This window comes from Nycticebus coucang, chromosome 10 (genome assembly GCF_027406575.1).
Source record: "Nycticebus coucang isolate mNycCou1 chromosome 10, mNycCou1.pri, whole genome shotgun sequence".
In the NCBI taxonomy this organism is placed as follows: domain Eukaryota; kingdom Metazoa; phylum Chordata; class Mammalia; order Primates; family Lorisidae; genus Nycticebus; species Nycticebus coucang.
Genome location: NC_069789.1, coordinates 27371779 through 27393684, shown reverse-complemented (window position 1 = coordinate 27393684; position 21906 = coordinate 27371779). Strand labels below are relative to the sequence as shown.

At 48.7% G+C, this 21906-nt stretch overlaps 1 long non-coding RNA gene across 1 annotated transcript in view; it reads left to right on the top strand.

Annotated features, from left to right (window-relative positions):
* The first annotated feature begins 2642 nt into the window (after window positions 1–2642).
* The window catches only part of LOC128596713 (uncharacterized), a 105090-nt gene continuing 85826 nt past the window's right edge, over window positions 2643–21906 (top strand). Inside the window, exon 1 of the long non-coding RNA XR_008383131.1 lies at window positions 2643–2765. This is a non-coding gene — a long non-coding RNA (uncharacterized LOC128596713). The remainder of the gene's footprint in view (window positions 2766–21906) is intronic.

Genomic DNA, 21906 nt, shown 5'->3' with positions numbered 1-21906 from the left:
ATGTGCTTTGCAACATTTATGCTGAGAAGAAATTTTTTATAGCAGTCTCGATTAATGCTTTTGTTCTTTATTCTTACTTATTCTTATCTGGTGAGTTTGGATATATAATACAGTGAATAAAGATGTACAATCGCTGTAGGCCTGAGCGAGCCTCAGTCTTCCCTTAAGAAATCATTCCGTCTGCAGTGATATCTCTGTGTCTCTGTGTCATTGATTGGGCTAGTGGACATCAATCAACAATGGTATCGATGATGGCTTATGAAGACACTACGTGGGTGGGTGGGGGTGGACGCTGGTCTATACTGTGGAAACCTAAGATCAGCTTTTGTGAGGCCCACTACATTCACACAAGAAGGGACATATACTAATGCTGACTGTTAGTCATGTAAAACAATGCGTGGTGCTCATCATCTTAGATACAGTCAGCAGAAAACCTTCAGGGATAAACAAAGTATGTGAGATCTTTGACAGAGATCAACTACTTTGTGGGCAGCAGGGCAGGGGTGGAGGTGATGATAAATAGCGAGGGTTTCAGATGTGTTAAATGATTTAAAACAAAACCAAACCACACCAACCCAAAACTCCTGCTTCCTCAGTACAAGCATTTCTTTTTTCTTTTTCTCTCTTCTTTTTTCTTTCTTTCTTTCTTTTTTTTTTTTTTTTTTGAGACAGAGCCTCAAGCTGTTGCCCTGGGTAGAGTCCTGTGGCATCACAGCTCACAGCAACCTCCAACTCCTGGGCTTAAGCGATAATCCTGCCTCCGCCTTCCGAATAGCTGGGACCACAGGCGCCTGGCTATTTTTTGGTTGCATCCATCATTGTTGTTTAGCGGGCTCGGGCTGGATTCAAACCCGCCAGCTCAGGTGTATGTGGCTGGTGCCTTAGCCGCTTGAGCCACAGGTGCCAAGCCTTTTTCTCTCGTTTGTTCGTTTGCTCACTCTTTCTTTCTTTCTTTCCTTCTTTCTTCCCCCCACCCTTTTTTGCATTTTTTGGCTGGGGCTGGGTTTGAACCCACCAACTCCGGCCCATGGGGCCACCGCTCTACTCCTTTAAGCCACAGAAGCATTTCTTTAAAGGGTTGTTGGCCTTTTAGAAGTAATAGAGGAAGATCTGGTTATGGTAACAGCAGTGAGTGCTAGACTGTCACAGGTGTAAAATATATTAACACTGCCTTATGCCAGTTTGGAATGTACAGAGATGACCGTGAGCACCACCACCATCCCATCCAAAAATGTGAATGAAAAAGACAAAATGTAGGGCGGTGCCTGTGGCTCAGTCGGTAAGGCACGGGCCCCATATACCGAGGGTGGCGGGTTCAAACCCGGCCTTGGCTGAACTGCAACCAAAAAATAGCTGGGCATTGTGGCGGGCATCTGTAGTCCCAGCTACTCGGGAGGCTGAGGCAAGAGAATCGCTTAAGCCCAGGAGTTGGAGGTTGCTGTGAGCTGTGTGATGCCACGGCACTCTACCGAGGGCCATAAAGTGAGGCTCTGTCTCTACAAAAAAAAGAAAAAGACAAAGACAAAATGTAAAAGGAAAAGCTCTGGGACTGACGGATGTGACAATGCCTGGCTCGTCAATGGAGAAGAACCCCAAAACTCCGTAAAAGAATTTAGTGAGAGGGCAGTGCCTGGGGCTCAAAGAGGTAGGGCGCCGGCCCCATATGCCCGAGGTGGCGGGTTCAAACCCAGCCCCGGCCAAAAACTGCAAAATATATAAATAAATAATAATTTAGAGAGGTTGGTTCTGAGTCCTGCAAGTGGTCTCGCCACGGTTGGATTACAGCTTGGCTTGGCACATTTGGGGGAGACGGGAATGACATACAAAATCATTTGTCCATATGGGATCGCCGATCAATACACGAGTAAGTTTGGCCTGCAAAGGCAGGACCTCTGTAAAGCGGAGGAGGGAGGGGCTGACAGGTTACAGCTGGCCTTCAAGCTGCTCTGATTCCGGGTAAGGGAATGAAGCTCCATCTAAAAGCTTGGAATGTGTTCAGTTGAGATCAAGATGTCTGTTAATGACAAGCAGGAAGCCCTGGACCTGGACGTTTACCCAAAACTCAAGTGCTCTGTGAATTCCAATGATGGCCTGTGGGCCGGTGTTAAAGCTTTGTCTCACCTGGTGGGCATTAGGCTTGTCAAGCACTGGGTGTGTTACTGTGAACCGAACATGACCTCCAGAGGGAGGGGTGCCTGACTTCCCTTCCCTTGTCCCTTGAGACCAGAGACGCACTGAGTTTAAAGTCTTGGGCTTCAGATTTTATTTTAGTTCACAGATGCTAGAAATGGTGCTTCTGAGGAAAAGATTCACAAGAGGGCGAAGAGCTGTCATTCATCTGGTCTGGCCCCTAGGGTCGTCTCCCTGCCCCCACCCCTCCCCTGCCCTAGGGCCGGAGCCGGGGAAGACAGGCCCAGGGGGAGAGGCATGCGGGGGAGGTACTGCTCCCGGGAGGAGGCGCCGGTAGGCCTCACAGTAACTTTCCCACTGTGATCGCTTTGCTTTGGTGGAGGAACTTCTGATCCAGTCTTGGTTTTGCCCTGAGGGGTTCGCCTGCCGAGTGGCGCGGGCTGGCCGGGCCCCGCCTCTACGCGTTCAGCCGCGACCCCGCCCCCGCCCGGAGGGACAGCGCAGCGCCTCTGGGAGGGAGTGCGATCCAGTAACCCGGCGAGCGTGGGGAAAAAACGCCAGTCCTCTTCCCCCACTACGTGGGGAAACCCACACCAACCCTTTGAGAGCCGCCCCTGCCCCTGCTGTGGGAGCTGGTAACCTTCCTTTTTGTGCTCTTTGTGGCCAGGCCGACTGTTAAAGGGCCGGCTGTGAGTGAGTTGGATCCGTCTGCACCCTGGGGCCTGTGTGGTGGGGGGGCGGGGGCGGGGGGGCAAGAGGGCATAAGCCTCCCCACCGAGGGGGGACCGTTTATCTCCCCTCATCTTCGGGTTTCAGGAGGGCCTCTGGCTTCTCTCCCTCCCTGTCCCACCCAGCCGCTGCCCACACTTTATCTTCCTTTGGGAACTCCCCAGCCCTGTTCCACACACTTCAACCCTCTGGGCCTGCCCGTCCCTGAAAAGGGGGTAGATGGACAGACAGGGACACACCCCATCGAGAGCCCCTGAGGACTGAAAAGCTGTGGAGGTCGAACGGGGCTGTCAGGGGAGGGAGGCAGCTGGCTCGCGTTTGGCAAATGGTGACACTGAGTAGTCACTGCTTGTCTGAAGGATATTGCCATGAGCCTGAGAGTGGAGACAGTGTCAAATGGTGTGGTGACTTGGAGTGATCCTCTGTGTCTGAAAAAGAAAAAATTGCATTTTCCATGAACGCGTACACTGTGGCACCTGTAGCTCAGTGGGTAGGGAGCCGGCCACGCACACCGAGGATGGCGGATTCGAACGAACGGAGCCTGGGCCATGTCAAACAACAATGACAACTGCTGCTGCTGCAACAACTACAGCAACAGGGTGGCACCTGTGGCTCATTTGTTAGGACACCGGCCCCATATACCGAGGGTGGCGGGTTCAAACCGGGTCCGCCCAGAGCTGTGATGCCACGGCACTCTATGCAGGGTGACAGGTTGAGACTCTGTCTCAGGAAAAAAAAAAAAGTCCAGGTGGATATCAGGCACGAATGATTAGGTTACACTGTTTGCACTTGTTAGGTAAAGTCCGAATCGAGTCCTTTGAGCCCTTTGTCCACCCAGGCAGTGTGTCATAATACCCCTATGTTGTGTCCATTAGGCGAGAGGTTCACAAACCCACTCCCTCCTCTCCACCCCTACCCCCCCCTTTGAATTTAATTGTGCTTTTCTCTCCTGTGGGTCATGCGGCTATGTAGTTGTTCATCTCCTGGTTACAGATTAGTATCGATTATGTTGGAAGGTTGGCTTTTTCCATTCTTGTGATCTTAGGGAGGATGTTCTCCAGATCCATCCAGGTGAATACAAACAATGTAAAGTCCCCATCTTTCTTTACAGCTTAATGGTATTCCATGGTATACACATGCCGTAGTTTATTTATCCATGGTCATGCTTCTTCAGCTAACTAACTTGTTTGCTTCCCTCCCTCCTTGATTATTTCCTTCTTCTCTCCCTCCCGCCCCCCATTTTGGTCTTCTATGTCCATTGTATTTTCACAAAGAACCTCGTGGTCTAATTCATTTCTAAGGCCTTCATTATTTTTTTCAAGGTGAAAGGTGAATTCCTTAGCCCAGATGTGGCATCTGGTTTGATGTGGCCTGGGTCTGTGCTGCGCAAAGAGATTTGAAACAAACAAACAAAAATCTACCCACTGGGTGAAGGGTCGAGAAAACCAATCGCTCCAATGGCCTGGACCAGAGTGTGGTGGTGTCACCCTGGCTCACTGTAAGCCACCCCCCCTACTCGTGTCTGAAGCGATGCTCCCGCCTCTCATTCCTGTGTAGCTGTGACTACAGGCACACACTACTAGGCCTGGCACATGTAAAAAAAAAAAAAAAAAAAAAAAATAATTTTTAGTTTTTTTTTGGATAGAGATGGGGTCCCCCGTGTTACTTGTCCTTGGCCTTGAGCTCCTGGCCTCCTTTGATCCTCCCACCACTGCCTCCCAAAGTGCTAGGATGATGAGGCTTGAGACACCATGTCCAGCTCCACTGTCCCCACCGTGTGATGCACCGTGTGCCTGGGCAAATCCTGACTCCTCCAGTGGCTTGCAGGAACTCTTCCCTTCTGTGTATGGATGCCCCACATACACCTTTCCTGAAATGCTGGAGATCTTTGTTTAATTTTCCCTAAGGAAGCATGAGGCATTCTGGCAGGGCAGGGACCAAGGCCCTGTTCCTCTCTGGGTGGAGCTTTGGCGTTCTAGTTGTAGGAAGTGTGCTCAGGACCCAGAAAAAGTGGACCAAGAGGGGTCGGGGGTGGAGTTGTGGGAGGCTGAGGCCCAGTGAGCCACATGATACCTCTCCCACCAGTGAGGACGTTTTTTTTGTTGTTGTTGTTTTCCCCTCCTAGGCTGACCCTTGGATCCATCCCTCGGTCCAACCCTCTCTTACTCCCTCCCTTCCTTCCTTTTGCCAGCCTGGATATTTAAAAAAATATGGCACCTGTAGCTCAAGCGGCTAGGGTGCCAGCCACATACGGCAGAGCCAGCGGGCTCAAATCCAGCCTGGGCCTGCCAAACCATGACCGCTACGACCCCCCCCCAAATAGGCGGGCATTGTAGTGGGCTGCCTGTAGTCCCAGCTACTTGGGAGGCTGAGGCAAGAGAATCGCTTAAGCCCAAGATTTGGAGGTTGCTGTGAGCCATGACATCACGGCCCCCTACCCAGGGTGAGAGCTTGAGTCTCTGTCTCAAAACAGATAGATAGATAGATAGATAGATAGATAGATAGATAGATAGATAGATAGAAAGAAAGAAAGAAAGAAAGAAAATATGGGCGGTGCCTGTGGCTCAAGGAGTAGGGAGCCGGTTTCATATGCCACCAGAGGTGGCGGGTTCAAACCCAGCCCCGGCCAAAAACCACAAAAAAAAGAAAGAAAGAAAGAAAGAAAATAAAATAAAATAAAAATGTGAAGAGAGAGCATCGCGGCTCTGTCCTGGGTTCATGTGATTGTATTTTAGGAAAGGCTCCCCACCTCCGTTTGTCTTTCTGTCAGTCTCTTGACTATGTCACAGGTCTATGCAGAGGCGGGTTCGGTGCACAATTTGTGTGGTCCAATCGACCCATTATTTATTCCCAGAAGGCTATGGTGGTGGGGATTGCGGGGTGGGGGTGGGGTGGAGTGGGAGGTGGGTGTCTTCGTGGGATGTGTCAGAGGGACCCTCTGGACTCTGAAAGGAGGCAGATGCAGAGGGTGGCCCAGGTGTTGTGAAGGCGAACTCGGGTGGCCAGCACTGGCTGTGGTCGGGCTCCCCCGGGTAGCCACATTCCTAGAGTAGGTCGTCCTCTAAAGCTCCGGTGCTACACGCAAAGGAAGGGACAGTCACTGATGTGCAGCACCACCTGGTTTGTGGTGGGGGCGGGGGCGCGACAGCCAGTGAGTCAGAACTTGCGCCGGCAGGGCCGATGTGGGAGGATGCTTAAGTGTCAACTGGCCGGCTGGCCGGCCAGCCGGCCAGGCACCTCAGAGGGCTTTGCGGAAGGGTTGACCAGCGCACCGCGGCTGTGGCGGCCCGGCTGAACCACGGGGACCTACCGACCGACCGAACGCGGTGCGGGTGTAAGCCAGAGCATGTCCGACCACCAGTCTGCCGTCCCTCGCGTGTCCCAGTGCTCGGCCTTTGTTCCCACGGACTTTTCCTGAGTCCCGCTCGGGAGACGGGCACTGGCCTGTGTCTGGGAGAGACTCGATCATCCGGGGTTATTTCTTGAGTCCCGCTCTGGAGGCACGGACCGGACCCACAGTGACACTGGTGGTCAGTGAGGGAGCCCTTGGCCCGCCCGCGGTCTCTCCTGTGTCCTGGTGATCCGTGGCGCCTTCTCGGAGGATGATGATTCTTTTTTCCAAGTCCCCAGGTGGGATCCGCGAACCGGCCTGCCCAGGGTGGTGGCCGGGGGCACCGGGACGCCATCGCTTCTCCTAGGCCAGCCTGGTCGTCCCATCTCAAAGATTTTTCCAAGTCCCCAGGCGAAGCCATGGACTGAACGGCCCTGGCATCCCACGGTCGCTCCTGCCCTTATGGGTCCCTGACCGCCCATGTGTGCCACCGGGTTCTCGCGGTTGACCAGGTGGCCCTACGTGTTCTGTGGCTGTCCGCTCTGGGGACTCATTTGGAGACCTGTGGCCGTGTCACCTGTTTGGGTGGTGGGCGTGGTCCGCTTCATCCCGCGTCCCCAGGTGCCGCCTTTCCTTTTATTTCGACTTGTCTTGTGTCTCCAGGTTAGTGCTGACACGCTGTCCTCTGGCGACTGTCGCCAGAGAGGGTGGACCTCCAGACATGCCCAGCTATTTTTTTCTTTCTTCCTGTATTTCTTCCTTTCTCCTTTCTTTTCTCTTTCTCTTTCACTTTCCTTCCTTTCTTTTTTTTTCTCTTCCCCCCCCGACCCCATCCGCATGCCTACTGGGCCGTCGGTTCCGGGGGCGCAGCGGCGACCCGCCCCACCCGGCCCTCTCTCTCCCCCGCCTTCCATGCAGTCGACCAGCAGAAGAGAGCATCATGCCCCAAGGACTTTGGACTTAGTATTTTTCTGCCCCTGTGGCCCATCGCCGGCTCTGAACCAAGAGTGGTTGGAGGATGGTGGATGGACGGGCGTCCGGGCCTCAGGGGTGGAGTGGCTGTACTGCGGGAGAGCCCCTAGGGTCGACCATTGGTCCGTGGCGGGTGTTGGCGCTCTGTCGGAGCGTCTGCGGGTGGACCAGATGTCTCTGTCGGGAGTTTGAAAATTTTTGGGATCCTGCCACTAGGGGGCGCTCGCAGACCACGCGCTTGCAAATAGCTGACCTAGCAGTTTCTTTTTGCCCCCCACCATCTCTTATTTATTTCTTTATTTATTTCTTCATTCATTCATTCTTCTCCTTCCTTCCACCCTTTCATTTATTTATTTGTTTGTTTGTTTATTTTCGGTTTTTATTTACTTACTTATTTTCCTTGAGTCCTTCATTTCATTTTATGAATAAACATAACGTGCTGGCCAACTTTGCACTGGGGTATGTATGCTCTTTCTTTTTTTTTTCTTTCTTTCTCTCTTTCTTTCTTTTTTATCTTTCATTTTTTCTATCTTCCTTTCTCCTTTCCTTTCCCTTTCCATTTCCTTCTTTCCATATTTTTTCCTTCCTCCACAACCCCTTCTGTGGGCCTACAGGTCCGCCGTGTTCCGCAGGCATGGCGGCTTCCAGCCCCGCCTGGCCCTCTCTCTCTCCTGCCTCCAGTGCAGTCGATCAGCAGGTGGGAGCGTCAAGCCCCGAGGATGTTGGACTTAGTTCATTTTCCGCCCCTTCCCCATCCCCCACTCTGAACTGAGAGCGGAAGGTGGATGGAGGATGGAGGACAGAGGATGGATGGGTGTCCAGGCCATGGGGTTGGCATGGCTCTCCCGTGGGAGAGCTCTTCGTGTCCACCATTGGTCCGGGGCTGTTGTTGGTGGTCCGTCAGAGCGTCTGCGGGTCGACCAGATGTCTCTGTCAGGACTTTGAAAAATTTTGGGATCCTGCTGCTAGGGGTCACTTGTGGACCGCGCACTTCCAAATAGCTCACCTAGCAGTTTCTTTTGCCCCCGCCCCCGCTTATTTATTTCTGTATTTGTTTCTTCGTTCATTCATTCTTCTCCTTTCTTCCACCATTTTATTTATTTATTTATTTATTTATTTATTTATTGTTATGTTTATTTTTATTTTTTATGTATTTACTTATTTTCTTTGAGTCCTTCATTTCATTTTATGAATAAATGTAAAACACTTTTTCTTTTCCCGTGTCAGACAGACGGACGGACAGACGATGTGCTGGCCAACTTTGCACTGGTCTATGTATGCTCTTTCTTTCTTTCCTTCTTCCTTTCTTTCTTTGTGTCTGCGGGTCAACCACCTGTCTCTGTCATGACTTTGAAAATTTTGGGGACCCTGCATCTAGGGGGCGTTCGCGGACCATGCGCTTGCAAATAGCTCACCTAGCGGTTTCTTTTTGCCCCTGCTTATTCATTTCTTTATTTATTTCTTTGTTCATTCATTCTTCTCTTTCCTGCCACAATTTATTTTATTTATTTATTTAATTATTTGTTTATTGTCATTTTTTATTTATTTACTTATTTTCTTGGAGTCCTTCATTTCATTTTATGTATAAACGTAAAACTCTTTTGCTTTTTCCACGTCGGATGGATGGTCAGACGACGTGCTGGCCAACTTTGCACTGTTGTATATATGTTCTTTCCTTCCTTCCTTCCTTCCTTCCTTCCTTCCTTCCTTCCTTCCTTCCTTCCTTCCTTCCTTCCTTCCTTCCTTCCTTCCTTCCTTCCTTCCTTCCTTCCTTCCTTCCTTCCTTCCTTCCTTCCTTCCTTCCTTCCTTCCTTCCTTCCTTCCTTCCTTCCTTCCTTCCTTCCTTCCTTCCTTCCTTCCTTCCTTCCTTCCTTCCTTCCTTCCTTCCTTCCTTCCTTCCTTCCTTCCTTCCTTCCTTCCTTCCTTCCTTCCTTCCTTCCTTTCTCCTTTCCTTTCCCTTTCCCTTTCCTTCTTTTCTTTCTTTTATTTTCTCTTCCCCCCCCCCCAACCCCATCCACTTGCCTACCGGTCTGCTGGGTTCTGCGGGCATGGCGATGTCCCGCCTCGCCCGGCATTCTCTCTCTAGCACCTCCCGTGCAGTCGACCATCAGGCGGATCGTCATGCCCCGAGGCCGTTGGAGTTAGTATTTTTTTTGCCCCGGCCGTGTCCCCCACTCTGAACCTAGAGTGGAGGGAAGGAGGAAGGACACCTGTCTGTCCTTCCGTGCCACGGGGGTGGGGTGGCTATCTCCCATGAGAGCCCCTAGGGTCAACCATATGTCCGGGTCGGGTGTTGGCGCTCTGTCGGGGTGTCTGAGGGTCAACCAGATGTCTCTGTTGGGACTTTGAAAATTTTTCTATCTTCTGTCGGGGATCCTGCTGCTAGGGGGCACTCGCGTAACGTGCACTCGCAGAGGGGAGGGGGCGCTCGGCGGCACGTCCCTCCTTAGACGATAGCTCACTTTGCGGTTCCTTTTTGCCCACCCCCGCTTGTTTATTTTTTCTTTCTTTCTTTCTGTCTTTTTTTTTTTCTTTCTTTCTTCACATCTGTGGGTTGACCACATGTCTCTGTCGGGACTTTGAAAATTTTGGGGATCCTGCCTGTAGGGCGTGTTCGTGGACTGCACGCTTGCAAATAGTTCACTTAGCGGTTCCTTTTTGCCCCCGCTCCTGCTTATTTATTTTATTTCTTCGTTCATTCATTCTTCTTTTTCCTTCCACCATTTTATTTATTTGTTTATTGTCATTTTTTATTTATTTACTTATTTTCTTTTAGTCCTTCATTTCATTTTATGTATAAACGTAAAACTCTTTTTCTTTTTCCACGTCGGATGGACAGACGGACGACGTGCTGGCCAAGTTTGCACTGGTGTATGTATGCTCTTTCTTTCTTTCTTCCTTTCTTCCTTTCTCCTTTCCCTTTCCCTTTTCCTTTCCTTCTTTTCTTTCCTTTTTTTTTTTCGCTTCCCCATCAACCCCATCCACATGCCTACCGGTCCGCCAGGTTCCGCAGGCACGGTGATGTCCATCCCCGCCCAGCCCTCTCTCTCTTGCGCCTCCCATGTGGTCGACCAGCAGGTGGGAGTGTCATTCCCCGAGGGCAATGGAGTAAGTATTTTTGCTTCTCCAGCCCCGCCCCCCGTTCTGAACCAAGAGCTGAGGGAAAGAGGAATGACGCCCATCTGTCATTCCGTGTCACAGGGTTGGCGTGGCTCTCTCCTGGTAGAGCCCTTCGGGTCGACCAGAGGTCCAGGTCGGGTGTTGGTGCTTCGTAGGGGCGTCTGCGGTTGACCAGATGTCTCTGTCTGGACTTTGAAAATTTTTCCATCTGCTGCCAGGGATCCTGCCACTAGGGGGCGCTCGCAGATCGTTTGTTTGCAGAGGGGAAGGGGCACGCCACAGCACACACCTCCTCCGACAATATCTCTCCTCGTGGTTTTTTTTGCCCCCCCCCACACTTATTTATTTTTTCTTTCCTTCTTTCTTTTTTCCCGTCCACAGGTCAACCACATGTCTCTGTTGGGACTTTGAAAATTTTGAGGATCCTTCCTCTAGGGGGCACTCGCGGCTCGTGCGCTCGCAAATAGCTCACCTAGCAGTTTCTTTTTGCCCCTGTCCCCGCTTATTTATTTCTTTATTTATTTCTTCATTCATTCATTCTTCTCCTTCCTTCCACCATTTAATTAATTAATATATTCATTTATTTTTTTACTTTCATTTTATACTTATTTACTTATTTTCTTTGAGTCCTTTATTTCATTTTATTTAGAAACGTAAACCTCATTTTCTTTTTTCACGTCGGACGGACAGATGGACGATGTGCTGGACAACTTTGCACTGGTGTATGTATGCTCTTTCTTTCTTTATTTTATTTTCTTTCTTTCTTTTTTCCTTTCTCCTTTCCTTTCCCTTTACTTCTTTTCTTTCTTTTTTTTTTTCGTTTTTCCCCAACCCCATGCACATGCCTACCTTTCCACCAGGTTCCGCCAGCACGGCAAATTCAAGCCATTCCCGGCCCTCTCTCTGTAGCACCTCCCGCACTGTCGACCAGCAGGCGGTAGCGTCATGCCCCGAGGGCATTGGAGTTAGTTTTCTTTTCACCCCGACCCTGTCCCCCGCTCTGAACCGAGAGCAGAGGGAAGGAGGAAGTACGCCCATATGTCCTTCAGTGCCACGGGTGTGTCGTGGCTCTCTCCCGGGAAAGCCCCTCGGGTCAACCAGATGTCCAGGTCGGGTGGTGCCGCTCCGTCGGGGCACTGTGGGTCGACCAGATGTCTCTGTTGGGACATTGAAAATTTTTCTGTCTGCTGCCAGGGATCCTGCCACTAGGAGACGCTTGCGGACTGTGGCTCGCAGAGGGGAGGGGCACACCGCAGCCCACCACTCCTCCAACAATAGCTCACCTCACGGTTTCTTTTTGCCCCACCCCCACTTATTTATTGTTCTTTACTTTCTTTCTTCTTGTCTGCAGGTCAACCAGATGTCTCTGTCAGGACTTTGAAAATTTTTGGAGTCCTGCCTCTACGGGGCACTCACGGACCACGCACTCACAAAAACTCACCTAGCTGTTTCTCTTTGCCACTGCCCCCGTTTATTGATTTATTTATTTCTTCATTCATTCATTCTTCTCCTTCCATCCACCATTTTATTTACTTATTTATTTATTTTTTATTTTCATTTTTTATTTATTTACTTATTTTCTTTTAGTCCTTAATTTCATTTTATGTATAAACTTAAAATTCTTTTTCTTTTTCCATGTCGGACGGACAGACGATGTGCCGGCCAACTTTGCACTGGGGTACATATGCTCTCTTTTTCTTTCCTTCTTTCTTTCTTTCTTTCTTTCTTTCTTTCTTTCTTTCTTTCTTTCTTTCTTTCTTTCTTTCTTTCTTTCTTTCTTTCTTTCTTTCTCTCTCTTTCTTTCTTTCTTTCTTTCATTTTTTTCTTTCTTTTTTCCTGTCTTCCTTTCTTCTTTCCTTTCCCCTTCCGTTTCCCTTTCAAACTTTACTTTCTCTTTTCTTTTTTCACTTCTGCCCCAATCCCATCCTCGTGCCTACCATACCTCTCTCCCACCTTCCATGCGGTCGACCAGCAGGCGGGAGCATCATGCCCTGAGGGCGTTGCACTTAGTTTTACTTCTGCCCCTGTCCCCCGCTTTCAACCAAGAGCAGAAGGAGGACGGAGGACAGAGGATGGACGTGCATCTGGGCCATGGGTTGGCTTGGCTCTCCCACGGGAGAGCCCATCAGATCAACCAGAGGTCTGGGGCTGGTGTTGGACTTAGTTTTCCTTTTGCTGCTGCACCTGTTCCCCACTCTGAATGGAGAGTGGAGGGAGGATGGAGGACAGAGGATGGAGGAAAAATGGTCATCCGGGCCACAGGAGTGACATGGTTCTCCAGCGGGAGAGCTACTCGTTTCGACCAGAGATTTGTGGTAGGTGTTGGTGCTTCGTTGGAGGTCTGCGGGTCGACCAGTTGTCTCTGTTGGGACGTTGAAAATTTTTGGGATCCTGCCTCTAGGGGGCCCTCGTCGACCACGTGTTCTCAAATAGCTCACCTAGCAGTTTCTTTTTGCCCCCGCCCCTGTTCATTCATTTCTTTATTTATTTCTTTGTTCATTCATTCTTCTCCTTCCTTCTACCCTTTTGTTTATTTATTTATTTTTTTGTATATTTTCATTTGTTATTTACTTATTTTCTTTGAGTCTTTTATTTAATTTTATGTATAAATGTAAAACTCTTTTTCTTTTTCCACGTCGGACAGACAGACCGACGATCTGCTGGCCCACTTTGCACTGGGGTATTTATGCCCTTCCTTCCTTCCTTCCTTCCTTCCTTCCTTCCTTCCTTCCTTCCTTCCTTCCTTCCTTCCTTCCTTCCTTCCTTCCTTCCTTCCTTCCTTCCTTCCTTCCTTCCTCCTTTCATTTCCCTTTCCCTTTCCTTCTTTTCTTACTTTTTTCTTTTGTCAGTTTCCCCCCAACCCAATCCATGTGCCTACCAGGCCTCCGTTTTCCATGGGCGTGGATGCATCCAGCCCCACCCAGCCCTCTCTCCTCCCGCCTCCCATGCGGTCGACCAGCAGTTAGGAGCATCATGCACCAAGGGTGTTGGACTTAGTTATTCCTCCACCCCGTCCCAGTTTGCCTGCTCTGAACCGAGAGCAGAGGGAGAATGGAGGATGGAGGATGGAGGACAGATGGGCATCCGGGACATAGGGGTGGTGTGGCTATCATGCAGGAGAGCCCCTCGGGTCTACCAGAGTTCCGGGACGGGGTGTTGGCACTCCGTCGGAGCGTCTGCGTTTCGACCAGATGTCTCTGTCCGGACTTTGAAAATTTTTGGAATCCTGCATCTAGGAGGAGCTTGCGGACTGTGTGCTCGCAAATAGCTCACCTAATGGTTTCTTTTGCCCCCTGCTTACGCTTATTTATTTCTTTATTTATTTCTTCGTTCATTCATTCTTCTCCTTCCTTCCACCCTTTTATTTATTTTTTTGTTTATTTTCATTTTTTATTTATTATTTTTTGAGTTCTTCATTTCATTTCATGTATAAACGTAAAACTCTTTTCCTTTTTCCACGTTGGATGGACGGACGATGTGGTGGCCAACTTTGCACTGGGGCATGTATGTTCTTTCTTTCTTTCTTACTTTTATTCTTTCATTCTTACTTTCTTCCTTTCCCTTTCCTTCTTTTCTGTCTATTTTTTTCGCTTCCCCCCCAACAACGTCTGGGTTCCACGGGTGTGGCAGTGTCCGGCCCCACCTGTCCCTCTTTCTCCTGCCTCCCATGCAGTCGACCAGCAGGCAGGAGCCTCATGCCCTGACGGCGTTGTACTTAGTTTTTTTTCTGCCCCTGTCCCTTGTCCCCCTCTTTCAACTAAGAGTGGAGGGAGGACGGAGGACAGACGTGAGCCCAGGCCACGGTGGCCGCATGTCTCTCCCATGGGAGAGCCCCTTGTATCAACCAGAGGTCCGGGGCGGGTGTTGGCTCTCGGTCGGAGCGTCTGTGGTTCGACCAGATGTCCCAGTCGGGACTTGAAAAATTTTGGGATCCTGCCTCTAGGGGGCAGTCGCGTACCACGCACTTCAAATAGTTCACCTAGCGGTTTCTTTTTGCCCCCCCCTGCTGATTTATTTCTTTATTTCCTTGTTCATTCATTCTTCTCCTTTCTTCCACCCATTTATTTATTTATTTATTTGCTTATTTTCATTATTTATTTATTTATTTATTTATTTTCTTTGAGTCCTTCATTTCATTTTATGTATAAACATAAAACTCTTTTTCTTTTTCCACGTGGGACGGATGGATGGACAATGTGCTGGCCAACTTTGCACTGGGGTATTTATACTCTTCCTTCCTTTCCTTTCTTTCCTTCCTTCCTTCCTTTCTTCCTTCCTTCTTTCATTTCTTCCTTTCTCCTTTCCTTTCCCTTTTTTTATTATTTGTCTTTTTTCTTTTTTGCTTAACCCCCAATCCCATCTGCGTGCCTACCGGGCCACTGGGTTGGGTGGGTGTGGCGGTCTTTTGTCACACCTGGCCCTCTCTCTCTAGCGCCTCCCATGCAGTCGACCAGCAGGTGGGAGTATCATGCCCCGAGGGCGTTGGGGTTAGGTTTTTTTCGCCCTTTGCCCCATCCTCTGCTCTGAACTGGGAGCTGAGGGAAGGAGGAAGGACACCCGTCCATCCTTCCATTCCATGGGGGTGGTGAGGCTCTCTCCTGGGAGAGCCCCTCGAGTTGATCAGAGGTCCGGGTAGGGTGTTGGTGCTTCATCGGGGTGTCTACGGGTCGACCAGATGTCTCTGTCAGGACTTGGAAAACTTTTCCATCTGCTGCCGGGGATCCTGCCCCTAGGGGGCGCTCGCAGACTGTTTGTTCGCAGAGGAGAGGGGCACGCTTTGGCGCTCCCCTCCCCCGACAATAGCTCACCTCGTGGTTTCTTTTTGGCCCACCCCACTTATTTATTTTTTCTTTCTTTCTTTTTTGTTTCTTTCTTCGCATCTGCAGGTCAACCACATGTCTCTATCAGGACTTTGAAAATTTTTGGGATCCTGCCTCTAGGGGGCGCTCGCGGAACGTGCGCTCGCAAATAGCTCACCTAGCTGTTTCTTTTCGCCTGCGCCCCCACTTATTTATTTCTTTATTAATTTCTTCATTCATTCATTCTTCTCCTTCCTTCCACAATTTTATTAATTATTTAATGTTAAAAAAATTAATTTTTTTGTTTATATTCATTTTATATTTATTTACTTATTTTCTTTGAGTCCTTCATTTTATGTATAAATGTAAAACCTTTTTTCTTTTTCCACGTTGCATGGACGGACGGACGATGTGCTGGCCAACTTTGCACTGGTGTACGTATGCACTACTCCAGCTTATACCCTGCAGTATCCTACTGGCAGAGAAAAGCAGTTTCTTCTCTTAGGTCATGCTATTTAGAGCTACCCATGAATGCCTTTTTAAAAGTTTCACAATACCTTGCTGCCCCGACGGTTCATAGGCACTTTCTTTATAAACACAGCAGCATGTTTCAAAGTTCAATTTATTCCAAAGAATACTTGTACTGATCTCACATTATACTCTCTGACAATTTTTTCTGAGGTAGATTAATACATGTGTATCCCTAACCAATTTAGGTTAATGTGCCAACAGCCACGGAACTACATGCCCGATGTCAGTGAGAACAGGAGTTTAGCCCCACTACAGCATATAAGCTGCAAAATGCTTCTCAGAGGGAAAAAGTTTCTTCTACTCAAGAACGCTTATGGAGGTACTGGGAAAGACTTTTCCCAACTTCCACAGCACCTTGCATCACACAATAGGGTTTCCACAGTGCAAACTCTACCAGGGAATACTTGAATAGTTCGTACGTGTAACTCAACACTCCTGCTGAGGGAACATCAATGCACATGTGCTCTGAAGTTGGTGTCCCAACTGCATTGCCTCGAAGTGCACGACTTCAGTGACAGTACAATTTTGCTCCTCTACTCACGCTTGTAACTGGCAGTATGTTTTGCAAGCAAATCCTAGCATTCTATTTCTGTGCGCATCCATACTGGACTCTTTTCCAAGAACACCTGCGTCTGAAAAATTCCTTTGGGAGAGTGTTAATCCAGCCAGCATTCTTCTCCTCATCTTAATGCTACAATCATCATCTCGTCCTAGTGCTACTGTACATCCAGTGAGTGATCCTCTTTATGACAATCCGAGTCCTCACCTCGTCTTTCTGCTAGGGTACAGCCAGCAAATAATCCTGCAAAGGGTGATTTGACCACTCACCACACCTTTCTGCTAGTGTAAATACAGGAATAATTCTCCCCAGAATGATCTGTGTCCTCACATCACCTTTCTGCTAGTGTAAATCAAGGAAGTAATCCTCTGCAGGGTGATCATAGTCCTCACTTCACTTTCTGCAATTGTAAATCCAGGGAGTAATCCTCTCCAGGGTAATCTGAATCCTCTTTGCTTTCTGCTTTTGAAAATAAAGGGAATAATCCTGCCATGGTGATCTGAGTCCTGACCTCACGTTTCTGCTAGTCTAAATCCAGGGAGTAATCCTGCCAGAGTGATCAGAGTCCTCACCATTCTGCTAGTTTAAATCTAGGGAGTAATCCTCTACAGGGTGATCTGAGTCCTCACTTTGCATTCTGGTTTTGGAAATCCTGGGAGTAATCCTGCCAGGGTGATCTGAATCCTCCCTTCGCTCTCTGCTTTTGTGTATCCAGGGAGTAATCCTCAGGGTGATTCAAGTCCTCACCTCACCTTTCTGTTAGTTTAAATCCAGGGAGAAATCCTCACAGGGTGATCAGAGTCCTCACCTCACTTTTGCTAGTGTAAATCCAGGGAGTAGTCCTGCCTGGGTGATTCGAGTCCTCACCTTTATGCTGGTTTAAATCCAGGGAGTAATCCTCTCTAGGGTGATCCATGTCCTCACTTCGCTTTCTGCTTTTTTTTTTTTTTTTGTAGAGACAGAGTCTCACTTTATGGCCCTCAGTAGAGTGCCGTGGCCTCCCATAGCTCCCATGGCCGTGGCCTCCCATAGCAACCTCCAACTCCTGGGCTTAAGGCGATTCTCTTGCCTCAGCCTCCCGAGTAGCTGGGACTACAGGCACCCACTACAACGCCTGGCTATTTTTTGGTTGCAGGTTGGCCGGGGCCGGGTTTGAACCCACCACCCTCGGTATATGGGGCCAGCACCTTACCGACTGAGCCATAAGCACCGCCCTGTAAATCTTGTTAGTAATCCTGCCAGTGTGACCCAAGTCCTCACTTCGCTCTCTGCATTTGTATATCCAGGGAGTAATCCTCTCTAGGGGGATCCGAGTCAACTCCACGCATTCTGCCAGTGTAAATCGAGGGAATAATCCTGCCAAGGTGATCCGAGTCCTCAGCTTTCTGCTAGGTTAAACCCATGGAGTAATCCTCTCCAGGGTGATCTGAGTCCTCACTTCACTTTCTGCTTTTGTAAATCATGGGACTAATCCTGCCAGGGTGATCCGAGTCCTCACTTTACACTCTGCTTTTGTATATCCAAGGAGTAAGACTCATAGGTGGATCCTAATCATCACCTCACTTTTCTTTTTTTGTCAATTGAGGGAGTAATCCTGCCAGGGTGATCCGAGTCCTCTGCTCAACTTTCTGCTAGTGTAAATCCAGGGAGGAATCCTGCAAGGGGGATCCGAGTCCTCACCTTTCTGCTAGTTTAAATTTAGTGAGTAATCCTCTCCAGGGTGATCCGAGTCCTCACTCTGCTTTCTGCTTTTGTAAATCCTGGGAGTAATCCTGCCAGGGTGATCCGACTCCTCACTTCGCTCTCTGATTTTGTATATCCAGGGACTAATCTTCACAGGGTGATCCAAGTCCTCACCTCACCTTTCTGTTAATGTAAATCCAGGGAGAAATCCTCACAGGGTGATCTGAGTCCTCACATCACCTTTCTGCTATTGTAAATCCAGGGAATAATCCTGCAAGGGTGATCCGAGCCCTCTCTAAACTATCTGCTTTTGTAAATCCAGGGTATAATCCTACCTGGGTGATCCGAGTCCTCATCTCACCTTTCTGCTAGTGTAAATCCAGGGCATAATCCTGCCAGGGTGATCCGAGTCCTCACCTAAACTTTCTGCTAGTGTAAATCCAGGGAGTAATCCTCACAGGGTGATCCATGTCCTCCCCTAAACATTCTGTTAGTGTAAATCCAGGGAGAATTTCTCACAGTGTGATCAGTGTACTCACCTCAACTTTATGCTAGTGTAAATCCAGGGAGCAATCCTGCCAGGGTGATCCATGTCCTCACCTCACCTTTCTGCTAGTGTAAATCCTGGGAGTAATCCTGCCAGGGTTATCTGAGTCCTCACTTTGCTCTATGGTTTTGTATATCCACAGAGGAAACCTCACAGGGTGATCCGAGTCCTCACCTCACCTTTCTGCTAGTGTACTTCCAGCGAGTAATCCTCTGCACTGTGATCCCAATCCTCACCCTGCCTTTTGATTTGTGCATCCAGACAGCACTCCTTTCACAGGACAGGTTAGACCTTGGTTTCAGTATGAAAAGAGTGTTGTCTCCTTAAAGTTGGCAGAAAGGAGAAATGCAGACTCGGGTGATTTTGGAGAGGAGTGCGGTCTATATGGGCACTACTTGAAAGCTTAGGTGAGGAGTCGGGTGCTCTCACAGAGGCATTTCATGTGATTGAACACTGCCCGAATGCAAGGTGAGAACAAAGGTGCTCTGTGAAAGGATTGCTGTCTGCATGCAATAGCAGAAAGGAGTCCTGAGGACAAGGGTGCGAGGTGAAAAAGTGTCTGATTGCACATTAGGTCGAAGAGAGTTGAGGATTCAGGAAGTCGAAGGCAGGAGTCCTGTGTTGCATACTAGGCATAGGGGGTGGTGAGGACAAAGTTAGCCAATGGCCGTTCAACCATGTGCATGGTGTCAGTGAGATAAGCAGAGCGCCACTACTCCAGCTTATACCCGGCAGTATCCTAATGGCAGAGAAAAGCAGTTTCTTCTCTTAGGTCATGCTATTTAGAGCTACCCATAAATGTCTTTTAAAAATTTCACAATACCTTTCTGCCCAGATGGTTCATAGGCACTTTCTTTATAAACAAATCAGCGTGTTTCAAAGTGCAATCTATTCAAAAGAATACTTTTACTGATTGCACATATTACTCTCTGACAATTCCTGCTGAGGCAACATTAATACATGTGTATCCCTGGCCAATTTAGGTTAATGTCCCAACAGCCACGGCACTACGTGCCTGATGTCAGTGAGAAGAGGAGTTTAGCCCCGCTCCAGTATATAAGCTGCAGCAAGCTTCTCGGAGGGAAAAAGTTTCTTGTACTCAAAAATGCTTACTGAGGTACCTGGGAAAGTCTTTTCCCAACTTCCACAGCACCTTGCATCACAGAACAGGGTTTCCACAGTGCAAACTCTACCAGGTAATACTTCAGTAGTTCGTACATGTAACTCCACACTCCTGATGAGGGAACATCAATGCACACGTGCTTCCAAGCCAGTGTCCTAACTGCATTGCCTCCAAGTGCACGACTTCAGTGACAGTAGAATTTTGCTCCCCTACTCAAGCATATAACCGGCAGTATGCTTTGCAAGTGAATCCTAACATCCTATTTCTGACTGTGTGCATCCATACTAGACTCTTTTCCCAGAGCACCTGCGTCTTCAACATTCCTTTGGGAGAGTGTTAATCAATTCAGCACTCTTCACCTCGTCTTATTGCTACAATCATCACCTCGTCATACTGATACTGTACATCCAATGAGTGATTTTCTTTAGGACGATCCGAGTCTTCACCGTGTCTTTCTGCTAGGGTACAGCCAGCGAGTAATCCTGCCAAGGGTGATTCAAGCCCTCACCACGCCCTTCTGCTAGTGTAAATACAGGAAGTAATCCTTTCCAGAGTGATCCGAGTCCTCACCTCACCTTTCCACTAGTGTACATCAAGTGAGTAATCCTCTGCAGGGTGATGCCAGTCCTCACTTCACTTTCTGCATTTATAAATCCATGGAGTAATCCTCTCCAGGGTGACCAGAGTCCTCTCTCTGCTTTCTGCTTTTGTAAATCCAGGGAGTAATCCTGCCAGGGTGAGCCGAGTCCTGACCTCACCTTTCTGCTAGTGTAAATCCAGGGAGTAATCCAGCCAGGGTGATCCGAGTCCTCACCTTTCTGCCAGTTGAAATCCAGGGAGTAATCCTCTACAGGGTGATCCAACTCCTCACTTTGCTCTCTGCTTTTGTATATCCAGGGAGTAATCCTCACAGGGTGATCCAACTCCTCAGTTCGTTTTCTGATTTTGTAAATCCTGGGAGTGATCCTGCCAGGGTGATCCGAGTCCACAGCTCACCTTTCTGCCAGTGTAAATCCAGGGAGTAATCCTGCCAGGGTGATCTGAGTTGTCACCTTTCTGCTATTTCAAATCCAGGGAGTAATCCTCTCCAGGGTGATCCAAGTCCTCTGCTTTTGTATATCCAGGGAGTAATCCTTACAGTGTGATCTGAGTCCTCACTTCGCTTTCTGATTTTGTAAATCCTGGGAGTGATCCTGTCAGGGTGATCCGAGTCCTCAGCTCACCTTTCTGCCAGTGTAAATCCAGGGAGTAATCCTACCAGGGTGATCTGAGTCCTCACCTTTCTGCTATTTCAAATCCAGGGAGTAATCCTCTCCAGGGTGATCTGAGTCCTCACTTCACTTTCTGCTTTTGTGAAGCCTGGGAATAATCCTGCCAGGGTGATCCGAGTCATAACTTCGCTCTCTGTTTTTGTACATCCAGTGAGTAATCCTCACAGGGTGATCCGAGTCCTCACCTCACATTTCTATTTTTGTAAATCCAGGGAGTAATTCTGCCATTGTGATCCAAGTCCTCACCTCACCTTTCTGCTAGTGTAAATCTAGGGAATAATCCTGCCAGGGTGACCCAAGTCCACACCTCACATTTCTGCTAGTGTAAATCTAGGGAGTAATCCTTCCAGGGTGATCCGAATCCTCACCTCTCCTTTCTCCTAGTGTACTTTCAGTGAGTAAACCTCTACAGTGTGATGCCTCTCCTCACCAAGCCTTTGTGCTATGTGCCTCCAAACAGCACTGCTTTCACAGGACAGGTTAGACCTCGGGTTCTCTATGGAAGGAGTGTTTTCTCCTTCAATCTGGCAGAAAGGAGAAATGCAGACTCGGGTGTGTTCGGAGAGGAGTGCGGTCTATATGGGCACTACTTGAAAGCTTAGGTGAGGAATCGTGCGCTCTCACAGAGGCATGTCATGTGACTGAACACTGCTCTAAAGCAAGGTGAGAACTCAGGTGCTCTGTGAAAGGATTGTTGTCTGCGTGCACACTAGCAGAAATGAGTCATGGGGACACGGGTGCGAGGTGAAAAAGTGTCTGCTTGCACGTTAGGTTGAAGGAGAGTTGAGGACTCAAGAAGTCGAAGACAGGAGTCCTGTGTTGCATACTAGGCGAAGAGATAGGTGAGGACAGAGTTAGCCAATGGCCATTCAACCATTTGCATGGTGTCAGTGAGATAAGCACAGCGCCACTACTTCAGCTTATACCCAGCAGTATCCTACTGGCAGAGAAAAGCAGTTTCTTCTCTAATGTCATGCTATTTAGAGCTACCCATAAATGCCTTTTTAAAAGTTTCACAATACCTTACTGCCCAGATGGTCCTTAGGCACTTTCTTTATAAACACGTCAGTGTGTTTCAAAGTGCAATCTATTCCAATATGTACTGATCGCA